General features: G+C 46.2%; 1 pseudogene; it reads right to left on the reverse strand.

The window, feature by feature from the left end:
• Positions 1 to 16,639: 16,639 nt before the first annotated feature.
• Positions 16,640 to 17,913, reverse strand: LOC118672860 (annotated as a pseudogene).
• Between the last annotated feature and the right edge of the window lie 2,521 nt (positions 17,914 to 20,434).

Here is a 20,434-nt window from a genome sequence, read left to right on the forward strand (position 1 = left end):
AATTATCCTAGGTTTTAGTGGCCACAGATAATGTGTTCCAGTTGACTCAGTGGTCCCAAGGCCAGGGCAGCACAATTACTCTAAACTTAATAAATTCCTGGCAACTCAGTGGTCTCAAGACCCGAGGGCTCTGGATAAGGTGTTTCTGTCAATTCAGTGACCCCGAGACCCAGAACTATAATTAACATGCTTAATTCTGCTTCTGTAAACTGCTTTTTTTTGTGAACCAGGTTCCTCATTCCAAACCCTGGGATGTAATCAGTACCACTGTGATTTTTGTGTTCATGCTATGTAAATGTTATACTAGATGCAGAAAAGCAAAACTTAAGACAAACAGCAAAAAGACTCGGATCATGATGGCTCAAAAATTAGAAATGATCTAGAATACTTTTTAACCAGGACGTATAGGACCTGACTGCCTCCCAGTTACCTGCCCTTTTTAAAATAATAATAATTCGACCTTAAATGCCATCTAAGATTATGGTCTTGCCCCATCCCCAGTGATCCACCTGTTCAGCAAGACATGCTGACACTGAGACATCCTAGGAATGAGCCTTCCTAGCACCGTGGGACTCCATTATCCAACCAAAAGGTTGGTCATCAATGCATCCTTTGGATTGATTTATGACCAAAAGGGGGATGTGTGGACGAAAGGGGCCACATGCTGACCTGACAAGCTCAGGAGAGGCCTGCATGGCAGTTTTGCAGACTTGGAGACCTAAAGTAACCACAAAGGATGGCCTGAAATAAACTCACCAAAATTCTTTACAGGTTTCAATGGTTTTTTACATTAACACTAATCAAGTTAATAACAATGTACCTACCTATATAGTTTAAGGTTAAAACATTTGGCTCTCAAAAGAAATTTCAATCATTGTACTGTTGATATTTGGCTCTGTTGACTCATGAGTTTGCTGACCACTGGTAGGGTAATATCACCTATTTTAAATTTACCAGATGCCTGACTTTGACTTAGAAATCGGCTCATGAAATTTGGTTATTAGAGACTAATTTCGAACACTATTCCTCCCTGGAAACCATGCGATGAAGAGCTGAGGGGCCCATGGACAGAGGGGTGAGGAAGCAAAAGCCATCAGTTTGCATAGGAAACACCTGACTTAGCCTGCCCTTTAGCGTTTTTATTACTCTATTAGTCACCACAACTATTTTCTGATTGCTATGGTAGTAGACTACTTAAAACAAGCCTCATTAAGATTGTCCTGCCATTGTCTCAGTCCAAACCACCAGGACTGTTCTTGTTATGGACATTCATGGAAACACCCAATTCCAAGAAGACAAGGAGACCTCTGACTTTCTCAGTGGGAACTCCGCCATTCTGGCCTGAACAGGAAGCCGTTGGGAAAGATGATCAACTAGCACCACAGAGGAAATGGAGTCCAAGCTCAGACTGAAGAGTAGAAACGGCCGGGCCACGAGGGCCACAGAGGAGGAAGAGCATCCAGGGAAAGAACATCATATGCAAAAGTCCTGAAGTGGTAAAAGTGGCCGTCCAAGGTCAAAGCCAAGAAGAGCCCAGAGCGGGTCTGGGGAGTGAAAGATAAGGCTCCATAAGGGAGCAGGGAGCAGCTTGTAAGCCCCGGACCTTAGCCCAACCAGGACAGGGGCAGCTGGAGGCGCTTTCATGCATTCACTCAGCACATACTGATGGAGGCCTTTGGTGAGCAGGCCCCGTGCTGAGCACCGAGGAGGCAGCCGGGAACAGGACAGAGGAAGTCCGGATCTCTGGGACTGACATTCCAGAGGGGGTGGGGGTGGGGGTCAAATGAGTAAACCTATCATGGGACAAGGTGATTTCAGACAACAATGCCGATTGTGAGGAATACGAAACTAAGCGATGGTCGGTGACAAGGCGGGGGAAGGAAGGCTGCCTCACTCTGGATGGTTAGAAGGGTCTCTCTGAGAAAGTGACCGCTTTTGAGCTGAGACCTGAAGGATCCCCAGAAGGTGGGTGTGCAGAGATGTGGGGGCCGAAGTGCAGAGTGAACAGCGCGCGCCAGTGCCCTGTGGTGGGAGCCAGCCTGGCCTCTTTTCGGAATGGAAAGAAGGACAGCGAGCCCGCAGTGAAGTGGCCAGGTGGGAGTGATGGGGCATGCTGGGGTGGGAATGATAAACAGGGCAGGAAACTAGGTTGTATACAACGGCGTTTGAGAACCACTAGAGGTTTTGAAATAGGGTGGAAAATTCTATTTCTATTTTATTTTTTATTTTTTTTTTTAATATATTTTATTCATTTTTTACAGAGAGGAAGGGAGAGAGATAGAGAGTTAGAAACATCGATGAGAGAGAAACATCGAGCAGCTGCCTCCTGCACATCTCCTACTGGGGATGTGCCAGCAACCCAGGTACATGCCCTTAACCGGAATCGAACCTGGGACCCTTCAGTCCGCAGGCTGACGCTCTATCCACTGAGCCAAACCGGTTTCAGCTCTATTTCTATTTTAAATATATAATTATGAAGAATTTGTTATCAAGAGCGAGTAGTGAAATAAATGAGGGGCTATTTGTGCAGCCCAGACTAGGATTAAATTCCAATTGCAGCAGTGGGAATAAACGGAAGTGGTGCATTTTTAAGATCTAATTGGGAGGCAGAGCCAATACAATTGTTTATGGAGCACATGCAACTGTAGGGAAAAGGGATGCAATTATAACAATTCCTAGGTTTGTACCTGAACAGCCAAGTGAATGGACGCCATGACTGGCCTGAGGAGGTGGGGAAAGAGGGTGGGAACCGCGGGCTTTGTTTGTTACATTGATTTTAAGAGGCCTATTAGATGTGCAGGTGGAGATTCAAGCTGGTGGTGGCATAGGAGTGGAGCTCAGTAAAAAGGTGAGAGACAAAAAAAAAAAGAATTTGAGAGTCACTGGCATATGTGTGATATTTAGAGCCGTGGGTTCCGTGAGAAACTTAGAGTAGGTGAAGATAAAGACGTAAGTAGGCCTCGAACTCTGGGGTGCATTCTGTGATTATCAGAGGAGTCAGAGCTGGCGAGAGAGGTTGGGACAGCAGTGAGTGGGTTAGGGAGGAACCCCAGGATGGTGCAGCAGCCTAGAAGGCGAGAGGAGAGAGGGTTAACCCAGGGCAGCAGTCACTGCTGGCAGCTGAGTGATATAAGGACAGGAAAGTGACCGCTGAATTTGGGGATCTGGAGTGATGAGCACTGGAGGGGCGTGGTGAGATGGAGGCCCAGTGAGAACAGGTTGAGAAAATGAAACTGAGGAAAGGTACCTTGCAAACAGAAACAAGACTTCAGAGGCAATTTCTGCAAAAGGCAGCAGAGACATGACGTCTTAACATTTTCTCTTTCCATGGGAAGTGTAAATATTCTGAGATAAGCAATAGTGTTTCATCCTTCTTTTCATACATTTATACTACCCAGCATACAGCCTTGATCTTCAGTGCATTCCCAGTAATCCTGGCTGAACGCCTGGCCAGTTGGGTAGATAGATGGATGGTGGGTGGATGGGTGGGTGGAAGGATGGATGGATGGGTGGATAGAAGAAAGGATGGATGGATGGATGTATGGATGAAAAGAAGAAAGGAAGGAAGGAAGGAGGGAAGGGTAGATGGAAGGATGAAAGGAAGGATGGATGGATGGATGGAATGATTTGCCAAGAAGAGGACCCTGGTAACAGAAATAAAGGAACATTGGAGACGGGAGGCTTAAGATTTTTGTTCTTTGATGTCAGCAAAACATGAGAGTAATTCCCTAGAAGAGTCCCTGGAAAGTTGGATGCAATTGTTTGCTCGGAATTTTTAAATGTTATTGTTGACACTGACATGTTTCTATTGGAAAATCTTTGGTGTTTTCTGAGTGATGGCTAATATTTTGCAAACTTGCCTCCTGTTCAGGATAAAAAGTTGGAAACCCCATTTAGAAAGTTCCAAGGTTCACCAGGGCCCACAGGACTCACTTACCAGAACTCTGTTGGTAACAATAAAATTCTTAATATATGTGACTGGTCCAGACAATGGAAAGACAGTTCTCAAACAAGACACTTTCCCCAGCAATCAGACACCAGTCCTCCATGACTAACATGGTAAGACAAAGGATGTTAGCCATTTCCCCCAACCTCTTCGCCTGCAGTAGCTTTCTTCTCCACCCTTTGTTCCAGAAATTGTCAAATTCATAGACTTAGCAAGGCCTGCGAACCCCTGGAGGGTTGCTGGGTTTACAGCCATTAGGAGACTGACTGATGGGAAATGCCCTGGACTGAAATGAGAGGGTTTCATTTGTAAATGGGTTTCCTGCTCAGAGTCCCTACTGAGGAAAATGTCATGCAAACATAATTAACTAGAGGCCCTGTGCACGAATTTGTGCACCAGTGGGGGTACCTCAACCTGGCCTGTGGGATCGGGCCAAAACCACCACCCCCAAATCCCCTGAGGGGTTCTGGATTGTGAGAGGGCACAGGCCAGGCTGAAGGACCCCACCAGATCGGGGCCGGGGAGGGACTTGGAGGTTGGCCAGCCAGGGAAGGATGCAAGAGGATGGCCAGCCAGGGAGGGGTCGCGGGAGGGCTCCAGGGCATGTCCAGGCCCATCTCACTCAGTCCCAATCAGCCGGATCTCAGCAGCAAGCTAACCTACCTATTGGAGCATCTGCCCTCTGGTGGTCAGTGCATGTCATAGCAAATGGTTGAGCGACCTTAGCATATCATTAGCATATTACACTTTGATTGGTTGAATGGACAACCAGATGACCGGACACTTAGCATATTAGGCTTTTATTATATAGGATGTTTGCAGCCCCCCTTTATCCAGTGTGTGTGTGTGTGGTCTCCTTCCATAGGCACCAGGGGTAGCATGGTCCCTGGGTCTCACCACTACAGAAAAAAAAATATGATTTAATCAGATAACTTAGGTGAAAGTTTTCGTGTCAAAGGGACCCCAAGGGGAGAACTGTTGGACCCCACCGCAGGCTCTCTACTTCACTTGATGCCCTTTGGGCAAAGGATTGGGAAGTTTGTGTGAACCGGGGGCTCCTGAGTCCCCTCCAGTCATACCATCCACGCAGCCCACTCCCTCACAGTAAGCCTCCCCACTCTTACTCCTTTACGTGCTCATGGTACCGTACCCTCCAAAAAACACAGATTGAAAAGGAAAGCACAAGCCTTGCCTGACAGATAAAAGCACATTAGAATGGTGCACTGATGAGAACAGTTCAATGCTGTGCAGCAATGGGCAATGGAAGGATGCACCCAGATGGGGTTAATACGGTTGTGGGGGGACATCACTTTCCCACCTCATATTCCACCTCAAATCCCACTTCATATCCCACCTCATATCGTGCGTCTGTGTCTGCTGGCTTCAGATGAGAGTTCGCCATGACCCCAGGGTGACTGCGCTGCGTTCCCCTGGAAATACAGCCAGGCCAAGAGAGCCCCACATGAACCGTCCGACAAACAAAGCATGACCCGAGTGCCCACGTGTCAGCTTTTCACAGCCCGTCGCCTTCTGGTGAGGCTGGTGCAGGCTCTGAGGGCAGGCTGGCTGTTCTCATGGTTCAACGTCTTGTTCTTTCTTGTATTAGAGGACGACAGTTTTTTCTGACTTGATTTCTTGTATGTAAATGATGATAGAAATACTATCTAATCTGGTGACTCTGAATGTTTCCAGAAATTGATGAGGCCATTCACTAATATTTACCAAATTCCTATTATACACACGGTACCAGCTGACACAAGAATCTAAGACCACGGTTCTCTGAAGACAGTAAGAGGTCACTGGGAGAGGAGCAGCATTATAACCGGGGCCCCTCTCCTGGTTTGTTCAGAACAATCCTTGTTTACACCTGATGTCCTGGAAAAATCATTTAAAAAGTATTAAAACTGCTTTATTTCATACTCAAGTATCCCGTTTGATGGTAAAGTATATGGCCATGCTCATGGTAAAGCAATTTATTTAAGTGGTAAGAGTTACATGGACAATTCCAGAGAAGTCCAGAGAAAAGAGCCAACACGTGGGTCAAAGGTTAGACTAGGCTCGGGAGGTAGGGCCTGTGGCAGACCTTGAATGAGGAGTAGAAATGTTAAAATCAAAGAGAAAAAGGGAAAACAGTATGAAGGTCCTCAAACAAATAAAAATAGAACTACCATATGATCCAGCAATTCTACTTCTGGAAATATAGCTCAAGGAAACAGAATCATATGTGGACGAGACATCTGCATTCCATACTCACTGCAGCATTATTTACAGTAGCCGAGATATGGAAACAACCTGTGTCCATCAACAGATGACTGAGTCAAGAAAATGTGATACATGCAAAAATATGTGCATGCGCACACATAATGGAATACGACACAGCCATAAAAAGAAAGGAAACCCTGCCATTTGCAACATGGGTGGACCTTGAAGATACTATGTAAGTAAAATAAGTCAGACAGAGAAAGGCAGATAATGTATGATCTCGCTTATTTAAAAAATACACTGATAGAAAGAGATCAAATATGTGGCTACCAGAGGCAAGGGTCAGGTAAATAAGTCCAGAGGATGTCATGTACAGCATGATGACTATAGTTAGTACTGTTGTGTGGTATGTATAAAAGTCGGTAAGCCCTGGCCGGGTAGTTCAGTTGGTTAGAGCAACCTCCCGGTACACCAAGGATGCAGGTTCGATCTCTGGTCAGGGCACATATAGGATCAACCAGTGAATGCATAAATAAGTGGAACCACAAATCAATGTTTCTCTCTCTCTCTCTCTCTCTCTCTCTCTCTCTCTCAAATCAATAGATTTTTTAAAAAGTTGTTAAGAAAGTAAATTTTAAAAGTTCCCATTAGAAGGAAAGAAACTTCTCTCTCTCTCTCTCTCTCTCTCTCTCTCTCTCTCTCTCTCTCTCTCTCTCATCCATATGAGATAATGGCTATTAACTAAACTTGTGGTAATCATTTCTCAGTCTATGCAAATCAAGTGATTATGCTGTAGACCTTAAGTTGACACAGTACTATATGTCAATTATATCTCAATAAAACTGAAAGAAAAATAACATTATTCAAAAGAGAGAAATGGAAGCTCAGATAGTCCTAATGGAGTGAAATTTCCTCCGGAAAGTCTCAATGATGACCCCACTTCTTTATGAAGACCTCACAGGGCCTCTGTCCTGTAGACATGGTCCCTATGGTCCCGGAGCCACGTAAATAACGCAGAGGCAGTGATGTTGGCAGAGTATTGGGAGATTGACCTCCCAGTGCATCAAGAATTAATGTCTGCCTCCTGTTTTGGGTAAAAAACTGACACACATGTGCAGTCTAACTTTTTCCTGTATTACAATGAGGTGTCTTACACCCACTTTGGAGACCACAGTCCTTGAAGAGAGGAAGCTATTGGAGACTTTCATCGGAGGAGATGAGATGGAGTAGGGTGCTGTGAAAACGCTCCTCTGGTGGGATGGGCTGAATGGATGAGCCACGTCAACTCAGCGCTGGGAGGACTGGGGGAATTCTTGATGAGACAGAGAGAGATAAAGGAAGCAGTGGACTCAATAAGGCAGTGGCAGTGCTAGAAAAGTTCGTTTTAGTCAAACATGGGAACCAAAGGGGAACATGAATCAAGAACAGTGGTTTTAAATAAGATTGATGTAGAAATATATGAAATTTTAATGGACAGTGCCACATTTTGAAACTCCTGCCTCCTTAGTGGGAGCCCACAGAACCAATATCCCATGTTTGTTTTTTTTAAATGTATATATATTTTTGCCTAACTGGTTTGGCTCAGTGGATAGAGCGTCGACCTGCAGACTCAGGGGTCCCAGGTTCGATTCCGGTCAAGGGCATGTACCTTGGTTGCGGGCACATCCCCACTGGGGGGCGTGCAGGAGGCAGCTGATAGATCTCTCTCATTGATGTTTCTGGCTCTCTATCCCTCTCCCTTCCTCTCTGTAAAAAATCAATAAAATATATTTTAAAAAATAAAGAAGTACATAAATAATAAATAAATAAATAAAATGTATATATATTATTGATTTCAGAGAGGAAGGGAGAAGAAGAGAGAGATAGAAGCATCAATGATGAGAGCGAATCATTGATTGTCTGCCTCCTGCACGCTCCCTACTGGGGATCAAGCCTGCAACCCAGGCATGTGCCCTTGGCCAGAATCGAACCTGGGACTCTTCAGTCCACAGGCCAATGCTCTATCTACTGAGCCAAACCGGCTAGGGCCCAATGTTTTATTTTATTTTTGTAAATCTTTATTGTTGAAAGTATTACATATGTCCCTTTTCCCCCCAATTAATCCCCTCCACCCTGCCCCCCGCTCCCCACCCCAGACCTTTATCCAGTGTTTTATTGAAGAAAAACTAATGGAGAGACCTCAGTCATCTGATGAAGGGCGTGACCTGAGTTACCAGGGCCAGTCAGTGTGTCCTGACTGCCCCAGGGCCTCCCACCACACAGCCCCCTGCGCATCCCTGGAGGCCTCTCTGCTCTGTGCTGCTGGTCCTCAGGGGTGCTCAGTGGTTGAGAAACAACAGGAAGTCACAACACGCTGGGTGAGATGCCCACAAGAGCGGCTGGGGTGCAAGGTTTCCATCGCCTCCCCGAGAGCTTTATAGGTGCACCAGCACCTCGGTGAGCCAGGGAGGTGAGCCAGGGAGCAAGGGATGCAGCTGAGCCTCCGCCTCACCTCCCATACATCCCAGTCCCCGCCCGACTAGGAAGGACCACCCTCCCCGGTTGCTCAGTGTGTGTGTGGCAAGTGACCCCCAAGGCTCTGTGCTCAGGGGCCTGTTACCGCCTTCGGAGAGGAAGGCGACATTTCCCTTGAATCGTGGGTGTAGGTTTTTAAAAGCCTAAACTTGGAAGTATTTCTTTACTGAGTGGTTTCAATTGGGATTTATTCCACCCAGGGATAAGGTTGGAGTTAGTGCCATAGGATGGGTACAGCTGGCCATGGGACTGTCTCAGGCACACTGGGACGTATGGTCATTCCCGGTACAGAGCTCAGTGTTGTCCCACGAGACAAAACTGCAACTGGGAGGTAACGCGAGGGTACAGCGAGGTCACCTGAGCTGTCATCACATGCTTCCTGGCCTCTTACCTTAGTCACATCGCCTGTCCCTCGATGGTCTCCTCTGCCTGAGTCACCAGATAGCCCACATCCAGTCACTTGATCTCACGCCTATGTGGAATCTAATGAACAAAACAAACAGATGAACAAAATAGGTCCAGAGACATGCAAGCATGGAACAGACTGTGGGATCTCGGAGGGAAGGTGGGGTTTGGGGGTGGTTGGGGAGAGATTAACGGGGCTACCTATATGCATGTATGCAGAGCCCATGGACACAGACAATAGTGTGGTGAGGGACAGGCAATGTGACTAAGGTAAGAGGCCAGGTAAGAGGCAGGGTGCTGGGTGGAGGGGTCAATGAGAAAAAAACAAAAAAAAAGGAGACATCTGTAATACCCTCAACAATAAAGATAAATTCTTTTTAAAAAGTTCAACTGTTGTGGTAATTCCAGGCAACCCCTTGTCTGGTCTTTTCCTTGGACTCCACTGTCAAAGTTTTCCTGGAACTCTCTCTGCTGCTCTACTTTTTAATCAATGTGATTCCATACTTGTCTCCGTCATGCCTCCCCTCTCTGCTCCCATGCTCAGCACCCTGGCTGCACTGTTCGTGTTTGGCTTTTATACATCGCCCTCCTGAGACTGAAGTGCAAAGCTACAGTTATCTATTGTTCTGCTTCCGTTAGTTAATCTCCGACCCTTCATAAATTACATTTGGCAAAGTCCCTTCATTCAAACAAAGGAAATGCATAAGTCACAGTCAAAGGGACACCCAGGAGTCAAATGCACTTGGGGGTTTATCAAATATTCACCACACCGATTCCGTAAAGACCCCGGAGAAATGGGGTGCTGGGAAGTGTGTTCAGTGACCACACAAAACCAGGGTAAACGTGATGCAAGTGCTACACTGAACAGAGTTGAGGAGATTGTCTTCTCCAAGACAGGTGAGTACTCGGCGAATTCTTGTTGGAATGAGAATGTATTTGGGCCTTAGAATCTGTTTGATTTGCAAGCATCGGAGAATATGAAACCCAAGAGGTGTGGCCTCAGCAAGGCGGCATCCATCAGGGAGAGGCTCGATTCTTCCTGTTACTGAATGTTCCTCAAACTCAGAAAACTGCCCAAGGGTAGGCCCGCCCAGGACGTGTCTCTAGAGCAGGAATGGGGAACATCCGGCCCGCAAGCCACATCAGACCCGTGAAATCATTGGGTCTGGCCCTGCCAAGGCATTAGGGGTGAGTTAACTAAATGTTTGACCAAATAGAGCAGGTTAATGTTTAAGCTGATAATTTTGTATGGCCCTTGAATGATGTTATAAATATCCAAATGGCCCTCGACAGAAAAAAGGTTCCCCACTCTTGCTCTAGACCAAGTAGGGATAAAATCATTTACATTCTGGCTCTGACATCTGGATTTGTCATCTATTTTTAAGCAATGGGTACAGTATCTATATGATAGTGACAGTTGATAGCAAACTCAAATGACTCCACACCTAACAATCCCTCAAGGCGTGGCTCTGGCTCAGGCCGTCTCCCCGCGCCGGTGGGACAGGAGGAGGCAGGGGGAGGTCTCTGAGGTGTCTTGCAGGGAGGTCACTGGGTAAGATGTTCTCTCCGCTCTGGGACAATGAAAACCCGTGGCAAAGTGCAGAGAATGGTGGTTTCGTGTTTCAAATCCAGCGCGAACGCATTTCCTGTTGGAGGAACTAGAATTCAGAGGGTAGGAACACTGTGCTTCTTCCTAGAGAGGCTTTCTCTGAGCAGCTCCCCTAGGGGAGAGGCTGTTTTGGGTTCTTGCTGTAAAATTCCTGGAGATGCTTGAAAACAGCAAAGCAAACAGGAAGCAGGGCTCGGTGTGTGGAGAGCTCCGAGAAGGCAGGCGGGGCTCTGGGAGCGTGGCTCCCTCTGAAGAGTCTAAAGAGCCTGGAAAAACAATGATAGGCAAGCAGCTGGGGGACCGGCAGTGAGGGCCCCGTGTGCCAGCCTTGGGGTTGGGAGGCTGTGAGCGCTGGCTTCCTTCCACGTTTTCACACACTCACCCCTAAAAACCGGCCCCCCACCAAACACTCCATCTGATGCCACTTAAACGAGTTCAGATCCAAGTTTATGGAAATCCACCGGAGGTGATTTGGCCGAGAATGGCAGGAGAGTTTAGAGTTCTGGGACATTTTAGACACATACAGAATTTGGACAAGTCTTGACCTTTCCTACCTCTGATGTCCATGAGCAGAAGGAGGATCGTAGTTTTTTCCATTTGTCTCTTGGGCTAAATAAACTTTCCAGAGTGGGGACTTTGTGGTCAGCACATTGAGACACACTGAGCTCTCTGTACCCCCGACCAGGGAGGTGGCCGGGCTGCTTAAATGACCGATGTCCATTGTGTTGGGACCTGGAGTCGAACCCCATCTCCACAGGTTCACCTACTTTGAAGGGTTATCTGAGTTCATTGTAACTCCACAGGGAGGCAGAAACGGGAATTGTGAGCTAACACCTGGCAGACTGTGGCTTCCCCCGACCGACCGACCATCGGTTGAGCAGGGGCCGTGTCCTGGGCTGAAATGAAGGTTATTCTGGGCAGTGAGCAGCTTCTCTGCTGGCTGCGCCCCAGGGATGATGGTGACTTTGAACGTGCACTTTCACCCAAAAAAAAGCCTTCCTATCAGCAAGGGCATGGCCACCGAAACAAGACAGGAGACTGTCAGGAAATTCCGACTGAAGTGGAGGCCCAGGGCGTCCCAGTCTCCCTGCTGTTCCTCCTTTTCAAATTGCCATGAAGCCCCAGAAAAAAACCCTGGGGAGGGCGCTGAAAGGGGAAGACACGTTTCCTCTGAAAGAGCTAAGTGTCCAGCCCAGCGCTGGCCCACCTCCCCCGAGGACACTGCACGCCAGTCTCTAGCGACTGCATTTGACACAGGGAAGTGCGTCTCTGAACCAACCGTGGCAGAAAGGCATTTTGGGCAGTGGAAATGGGCGCATCTGACAGACAGAAGTTCAAAGGCAGAACACAGTGTGGCTGGGACTGAGTTTTAGAAGAAAACTCTTAGTACAACTTTAGAAGATGCAACCTTGTTCATCCCCAATGACCGAAACACTCAAGTGTCCAGAGAGGACAACTTAGAAATTTCGAGTGCAGAAGTATGTTACCACAATGAGCTTTGGAGTCCAATACCTTGGGCTAAAACTCAGTTTTCCCATCTGTAAGATAGGGTTTATAATAATAGTATCTTCCCAACAGAGGCCTTTTAAATACTAACAGCTAATGTTGAGCATTTATCATGGTTCCTATATATAAGTGGAAATTATTATTTCCAAGAATTCTCATAATATTTAGTCATCCTGTTTTCTCAATCAAATAGGATGTCTTGTTCACTTTTGTTAAAAATTAGATGTGTGCCTTTACAGTTTACAAATCCCAGGTCAGAATTTTGAGAAACAAGTAAATTCCAGACCTGGGGCTGCCCAGTGCCAACCCCCATGCTCTCCATCCTTTCAAAGAACCAGCTCTTGGTTTCATTGATTTTTTTGTATATTTTTTTGTCTCTATGTTATTTATTTCTGCTCTAATCTTTATTATTTCCTTCCTTCTGCTTACTCTGGGCTTTTCTTGTTGTTCTCTTCCTAGTTCTTTAAGTTGTAGGGTTAAATAGGTTATTGCTGATTTTTCTTGTTTTTTGAGGTAGGCCTGTTGTGCTATGAACTTCTCTCTCAGGACTGCTTTTGCTGTGTCCCAGAGATTTGGGGTTGTTGTGTATTCATTTTCTTTGGTTCCAGGAAGTTTTTTATTTCTTTCTTGATCTCATTGGTAACCCATTCATTATTTAATACCATGCTATTTAGCCTGCATGTGTTTGAATGTTTTGGGGTGTTTTTACTGTAGCTGATTTCTAATTTGATTCCACTGTGATCTGAGAAGATGCTTGATATTATTTCAATTTTCTTAAACTTGTAGAGATTTTTTTTGTGTCCTAACATGTGGTCTATCTTCATGAATGATCCATGTGCACTTGAGAAGAATGTATATTCAGCTGTGTTGGGGTGAAATCTATATATATAAAAGGCTAAGTGTCCATCCGACTAGTAGCTATGATGCACACTGGCCACCAGGGGGAAGACGCTCAATGCAGGAGCTGCCATGATGCACACTGGTCATTTAAAAATAAATGGCACTACAGACCTGGCACCAACAAACCAACACTTGGCTTCCCCCAAGTGGGACACAGGCCCCACCACCACCCCAGAGCAACACCCCACCAAATCACAGCCAGCACTGCCAAGACTCCATGGCACAAAATGTGGTCCACAGCCCAGCCCAGACCAGAAACGGTCGCTGTGGGCGCCAGGTAATGTTGTGTCCGGCTTCCTCTCTCTAGCGACTAGCCTCCTTTAGTTTCTTCAGCTCAGGAATCTGACTTGCTTTACAGCCAGGTGCAAATATTTTACAGTTTAACCAACGTTTGTGATGCATTTTCTTATGCCTCATCTCATTTGATCCTCTCAGAAGTCCTGGAGGAAATAGATAGGAGACTCAGTGGAATCCTATTTTCTTTTCATTAGCCAGAAAACGGAGATTTAGAAAGTGTAGAAACTTGACCCAACTGAAAAGAGGTAAGAAATGGTGGAACTTGAAAATGGCTTCAGGTTTTCTCACTGCGCAGGATATAGTCAAACACTGCTGCAGTTAAATATTTTACCCTTTGTTCTCCCTGCATGATCTACAATAATAATGTGCTTTGTGTTGATATTTACTGCTGTGTTGCTGATAATTACCTGAAAGAGAAGTTGGAGTGCTTCACTGGGCTGGGAAAAGTTTAGCTAAATCAGAAAGCAGGTCTAATTAAGCAAGTTTATTCTATATCTATAAAAGGCTAAGTTGACTTGTGCATGCGTGATACATGTAAAGCTCTCACTGGTGCCAATAGCACACGTGTGTTTCGATCTGTCATTGTTGATTATGAATTTGGTTGACACTTCTGTTATAGAGGAAGGGCGAACAGTGATATTAAAATATTTCTTCTAATTAATTTCCTTTCAATGTGCATGAATCCATGCAGGGACATTAGTGTTCTATAAATGTCAATTAAATCCATCTGATCCAGTGTGTCCTTTAGAGTCTCTGTTTCCTTATTAAGTTTTTGTCTGGAAGATCTGCCCAGTGAAGTCAGAGGGATGTTTAAGTCCCCTACTATGACTGTATTGTTGTTGGTCTCTCTGTTAAAGTCCTCTAGAAGATTTTTATATATTTAGGTGCTCCTGTATTGGGTGCATATATATTTACCAGGGTTATATTCTCTTATTGGATTGATCCCTTTAGTATTATGTAGTGATGTTTGTTGTCTCTTGTGATGGCCCTCATTTTAAAGTCTATTTTGTCAGATATGAGTATTGCTACTCCAGCTTTTCTTTTCTTTTCCATCCCTTCCCTCTCATCCTGTGTGTGTCTTTTGTTCTGAGGTGGGTCTCTTGTAGACAGCATACAGTTGGGTCATGTTTTTGTATCCATTCAGCTACCCTACACCTTTTGATTGGAGCATTTCATCCATTGACACTTAGGGTTATTATTGATAGGTACTTATTTATTGCCATTTTAATTCCAGATGGCTAGGTTTCTCTCTCTATTTCTTCTCATTACAGCAATCCCTTTAGCATTTGTTGTAATGTTGGCCTGGTGGTGATGTACTTTTTTAGTCTTTTTTTTTTTTTTTTTTTTTTTTTGGTCTGGTAAACTCTTTATTTGACCGTCTATTTTGAATGATAGCCTTGCTAGATACAGTGATCTTGGTCTCAGATCTTTGCTTTCTATTACCTTGAGTACTTCATGCCATTCCCTTCTGGCCTGCAGAGTTTCTGATGAGAAATCAGGTGTCAGCCTTATGGGAACTCTTTTGTAGGTAACAGTTTTCTTTTCTCTTGTTGCCTTTAAGATTCCCTCTTTGTCTTTAATTTTTGGTATTTCAATTATGATGTGTCTGGGCATGGGCCTGTTTGAGTTCTTCTTGTTTGGGGTTCTCTGTGCCTCCTGAACTTGTGTGACTTTTTCCTTTACCAGGCTAGGGAAGTTTTCTGCCATTATTTCTTCGAACACCTTCTCTATGCCTTTCTCCCTTTCTGCCTCTTCTGGCACACTTGCTGTTCTAATATTGTTACACTTCATATTGTCTCACAGCTCCCTTAAGCTGTCCTCCTGTTTTATAATTTTTTTTTTCTGGTTCTCTGATTGATATTTTCAACTATGTCTTCTAATTCACTGATTCGATCCTCAGCTTCCCTAATCTGCTGTGTATTCCTTCCAATGTGTTCTTTTTTTGTGTTATGTCATTCTTTATCTCAAACTGTTCTTTTTTCATAGTTACTATATCTTTTTTCATGCTGTTGAACATTTTTACCATCATTACTCTGAACACTGATTCAGATAAATTTCTTATCTCTGCTTCATTTATCTCTTCTTCTGGAGAATTCTCTAGTTCTTTCATTTGGGGTTGTTTTTTTGTCTCCTCATTTTGGCTTTCTTTTTTTGGTTTGTGACTATGTATTAGGTAGATCTTCTATGCCTCTGAATCACTAGTGTGGGACAGTGTTAAAGGCTTTTTCTGACTAATTAGATCAGGCATAGACTCAAAGCCTCCAGAGACCACCTCTGCCTACAGACTGATAACATTCGGACTTGAACCCCAGGCAATCGTCCTCAGGTGTGGTGAGAGTTTTCTTCAACAGGGTGGGGCAGTTGCTTCTGCCTGGAGGCTAATTGTTATTTTTAATCTCTTAAGTGGCCTTAGGGCAAGATGTTTTCCAATAGGGTGTGTCAACTGTCTTCCCCCCAGGCAAGGCAAATGTCTATGTGGGGAAGATGTCCTCCACTGCATTAATGAAAGACTCAGCCCAGGAAACTTGGGGTGTCTGCCTTCTGAGCTCTATTCCCTGAGTCCCCAGTCCTGGCTTCTGCTCTCACAGCTCCAGTCCATTCACCCTCCCTCTGCTGGAGCACAAGGTGGGTAGCTTCACAGGAAATTTTGTGCATTGGCCCTTTAAGTGGTTTCTGAATTTTCAGCTGTTACTCCCTGGCAGACAGCACCCCACTGCTTTTCACAGTCAGATGTTATGTGGGTACCCTCCTCAGTTTTGGTGCTCTCTGCTGGAGGGGCCCAGCTTGGGGATTAGATCCCAGAGTTCTCAGTGGCAACCCCCCCCCCCCCATAGCTGAGATCTCTCTCCCGGACTTCTTTTGCTGTCTGTGGGTACCTGGCCAGCCCTTTCACGCTCCACCTCTCCTATGTAATCTCCACTTTCGTCCTCGGGTATCAGGGTTCTCTCCTGCAAGTTTCCATTGATTGTTCAGGAAGTTTTTCTGTATTTTAGTTGTAATACCAGTTTGTTCCTGGGAGCATGTCTGTGCAGCATCCACTAACTCTGCTGCCATTTTTTATCTTTCCTGAGAAAAGCTTTTAAATAGACCTCAGTTCAGAATCTGGTTCAAGGTGAGAAATGTGATGGGGATCCAATTACTTCCTTGAGTCTCAATTTCTTTGTCTATAAAATGGAGATATTAATTATAATGCAGAAATTAAACATTCAAAATAAGTTTTTAGTTATTGTATTTACTTCACTTAGGATGCTCTGTGGACATTAACTAGGGCACTTAAAAGTCATTTCCATTAGGAATCTTTTTAGTCCTTCATCAAGTACAGTGGGGCCTTGACTTACGAGTTTAATTCGTTCTGAGATTGAGCTCGTTAAGGAGCTCGTTAAGGAGCACATTAACTCAAATTATTCTATCAACTCAATGTAAAAAATTGGCTGAGAGACAGCTGGTATCTCAAAAAACTCGTTCGTCGGGACACTCGTAAGTCAAGGCCCCACTGTATTTCAAGTGTTCTAGTCTCAAATACATTCCTTTCTTCTACAAACTTCCGAAAGAGATGAATACCTCCACCTACACCAAAATAATGTGCTTTGCTGGCCAAAAGCGCCCGCCCAATTTTACTTAACAATGGAAGGAATGTTTGGTGCAAAGTACCATAATAATCCAGGTTGTTAAATGGTTTCTGACATGAGAATGAGATCATATTTTTCAGAGTTTTTCACAGTTAGTACAGGTTTACAACACTCAGACCACAGCCCAGGAAAAGATCAGCACTGACCTAGTTCTTGTGCTACTTTTGATTTCCTGCACCTTTTCACAGGTGGCTTGTTTCCATCATCTTCTTCATCTCCCAAAGTGGAGTTGGCCACCACATTAGATAAGGCTGCTTCACCAGTTACCATACTTTTTATAATCTTGAAAATGAACTTCTGTGGCCCCTCCCTTGAGTGCAATTATACCCAGCAACCCTGATCTACTGCCAAGATCCAACACTTTCCCCCCAGCAAATTTCATGTGGGACTTTGTGAAATAAGCCAGGAAGTCCAAGGTACATTCCCAGATTTTCAAGCCTCCTCCATAAACACCGGTAATCAGGTCAGAGTGAGAAGAAAAGGTTTTTGACACTGTGTTTTCTTCAGGGAAGTTCTCTTTCAATAAGATGGTTTTCTCTACTGATACATTAATGTACTGGAGAGCTGGTAACGTTTCTATGACTTTATTTTCTATGCTCTTTGGCAAGTCTCAAGCAAGGCTGTTTTTCATGGGGCTCCAAGTTCCCTGACCTGTTAGCTGCATCAAGTGAGTTCTGTGTGCCTTGGGCGGGAACTGCATTTCCCGCTGACGTAGGTCCTCACAAGATACGCCAAAGCCAGTAAGACTGCTGCTCTGTAGAACATTTCGTGTCCTTGTGTTTCCCTTTTTGACTTGCTGAGAATGGAGACTCTTCTGAGGAATTCAGGGTTGAAGCTTCATCTCCAAGGGGAGTTGGTTCATTTTCCAGATGGTCTTCTATAGTGAAACTAAATTGGTAGGTCATCCTAGCACCACCCTTCAATTCAAAGGGAGACTCCTCCGCTTCTGAATAGAATTGATGACACTGACATAAACCCATCTCAGTTATAAACCTGTCTCTGTTATTCAAAGTAGTTTCATTTGGGTCAATTTTTCTCTTTTTTTATTAAATATATTTTATTGATTTTTTACAGAGAGTAAGGGAGAGGAATAGAGAGTTAGAAACATCCATGAGAGAGAAACATCGATCAGCCGCCTCCTGCACACTCCCCACTGGGGTTGTGCCCGAAACCAAGTACATGCCCTTGACCGGAATCGAACCTGGGTCCCTTAGTCCACAGGCTGATGCTCTATCCACTGAGCCAAACCTGTTAGGGCTGGGTCAGTTTTTCTTTAGGAGCTTACACACAGTTATACATATTTAGAGATGTTTCCAAATGACTTTTTAGAGGTCTTTGCTTTTCCTTCAGTTTAACTCGGGGGGGGGGGGGGATAAAATTGTTATTAAAAAGCAAAATGACACATTTCTTTGAAATATAATATTAAACAGTAACTCTGCCCCTCTCCCTACTCCATACAGCTAGTTGCTTTTTAAATAAAAGTTGTGAGGGGGATAAAGAGATTTGGAAACACACAACCCCTCAAGGGTCAACAGCTGGATTAGAGAATGAAGAGTAAAAACAACAGTAGCAATAACTAGAAAATGTATGAAGTCCAAATTTTGGGGGCAGGAAATGACAAGCCTAACTTTTGGTGTCTGTTCTTATTTCAAGTAACAGGAATCCCAAGTTTTTTTGTTTGTTTGTTTTTGTTAAAATGTGTGGTTTGTTTGTTTGTTTTTTAAATTTTATTTTAGAGCGTGAAGAATGGAGAGGGAGGGAGAGTGAAACATCAATGATGAGAGTGAATCATTGCACACCCCACACTGGGGATCCAGTCTGCAACCCAGGCATGGTCCCTGACCGAGAGTCGAACAAACCATGACCTCCTGGTTCATAAGTCCATGCTCAGCCACTGAGCCACCTCACCAGGCCAGAGTTCATTTGGGTAAATGTGCAGCCCCGTGGAAACTTGTGCGGCTCTGCTTTGGTGCAGGCTCATCCACGTGACCTCAGGATACTCAATGGAGACCAGCAGCCCCGCGCGAACGGGAGTGGGTGATTTTGGAGTCATCAGTAAAGGTTAGTTTGGTGGCAGAACAAACACAAAATAAGGGCCCTGAACGTTTGGAGAGGCCCGTACAAAGTGGAGGCAACTTGACTGAGACTCTTGTCCGTATCTGTGATGCTAGACATGCTGTGGATGGCACATTTCTGGCAGGCGGGGTCTCTATGCCCGTTACACAAGATGTACAAAGTAGGGTCACACGGTTAATGGATAGAAACGTGCCCCTTTGTACCCGCTGCAAGTCCTGGGTTCAGCCCCACCCCAGATGTGCAATCTCAAAGACCACAGGGACCCAGGGATGAAATCTGGGGACCTCCGGCCCTCGCCTCCCCAAAGCAATTCCGTGTAACATTTACTGCGACCCAGACCTGGGGATGGCCGCAGCCCGCCAAGCTCCCAGCTCTGGCGGAGAAGCCCGACAAGAGGCCAGGTAGTGCGGGCTAGCCCCGCGCACCAGTGAGTCGAGTCCTCCGCGGGCCAGACGAGCCCGGTTTTTCCCAGCCGGCCTGGAGCCCGAGCTCAGAAGGAATGCAGCCCGCTCCCTCTCTATGGTCCTGGCGCAGGCGGAGCGCGCGCAAGGCTTGTCGGGACGGCTCGTTTCGGGTATCGGCGGTGGCGGGGCTGTTTGAAGTGGCCGCTGGGCGGACGCAGCCTCGGGAGCTTGGAGGCCAGAAGCCGTTCCCGGGAGCCGTGCGCCGGAGCTGCGCGCTGTCCTGCCTCGGCTCCTCGTCTCCCGCTGCCGCGGGCACCCAGAGAGGCGTGCAGGCAGGTGCCGACCTTTCCCCGCGGCGGGTCGCGCCCCACCAGCGCGTGCTGTGCTCCGCGGCCTGACCCTCGGTTCTCCAATGGAGCTAGAATGGAGCAGCGAGGGAAGGAAGGAGGGAGGGCCAGCGGGGGTCGTGTGTCCAGGAGCCGGGCAGGCCTGCCTCTGGACTGCGGGGCTCGCGGAGGTGCCCGCCCCGTGGAAGTGGCGTTTCTGTCCATCCCCTGCGCCTTGGAGGTTTTTGTACTCGTCACGTGCAATCAAGTGGCAATACTTGTGCACGGAGTGCGGGGGAGGCAAGGACCGGGCCTGAGCTGTAAGGCGAGCCCCGGCTAAGCTGGTCGAGGCGGAGAGACACTGAGCTGTTGCCGCGGAGGCGGGTGGTGGACAGAGGTGGGTGGTGGGTGTGAACGAGCCTTCCCCCGCGTTGTGAGAACTAAAGGACGCGCGGTTCAGCGAGGGGCCAAGACTGTGAAAGGTGTTGACATGCCCTCCCCGCCCTCCCCACCCCCTGTCCTGTGCTGCTGGCCAGGCGTTGCTGACTTTGTTTCGGGTCCATCTGCTGGGGCTGAGTGGCTGGGGGCCCGTGGTCCCGGGGCAGACCATCCTTCAGTGG

This window comes from Myotis myotis, unplaced genomic scaffold, assembly GCF_014108235.1.
Source record: "Myotis myotis isolate mMyoMyo1 unplaced genomic scaffold, mMyoMyo1.p scaffold_m19_p_18, whole genome shotgun sequence".
In the NCBI taxonomy this organism is placed as follows: domain Eukaryota; kingdom Metazoa; phylum Chordata; class Mammalia; order Chiroptera; family Vespertilionidae; genus Myotis; species Myotis myotis.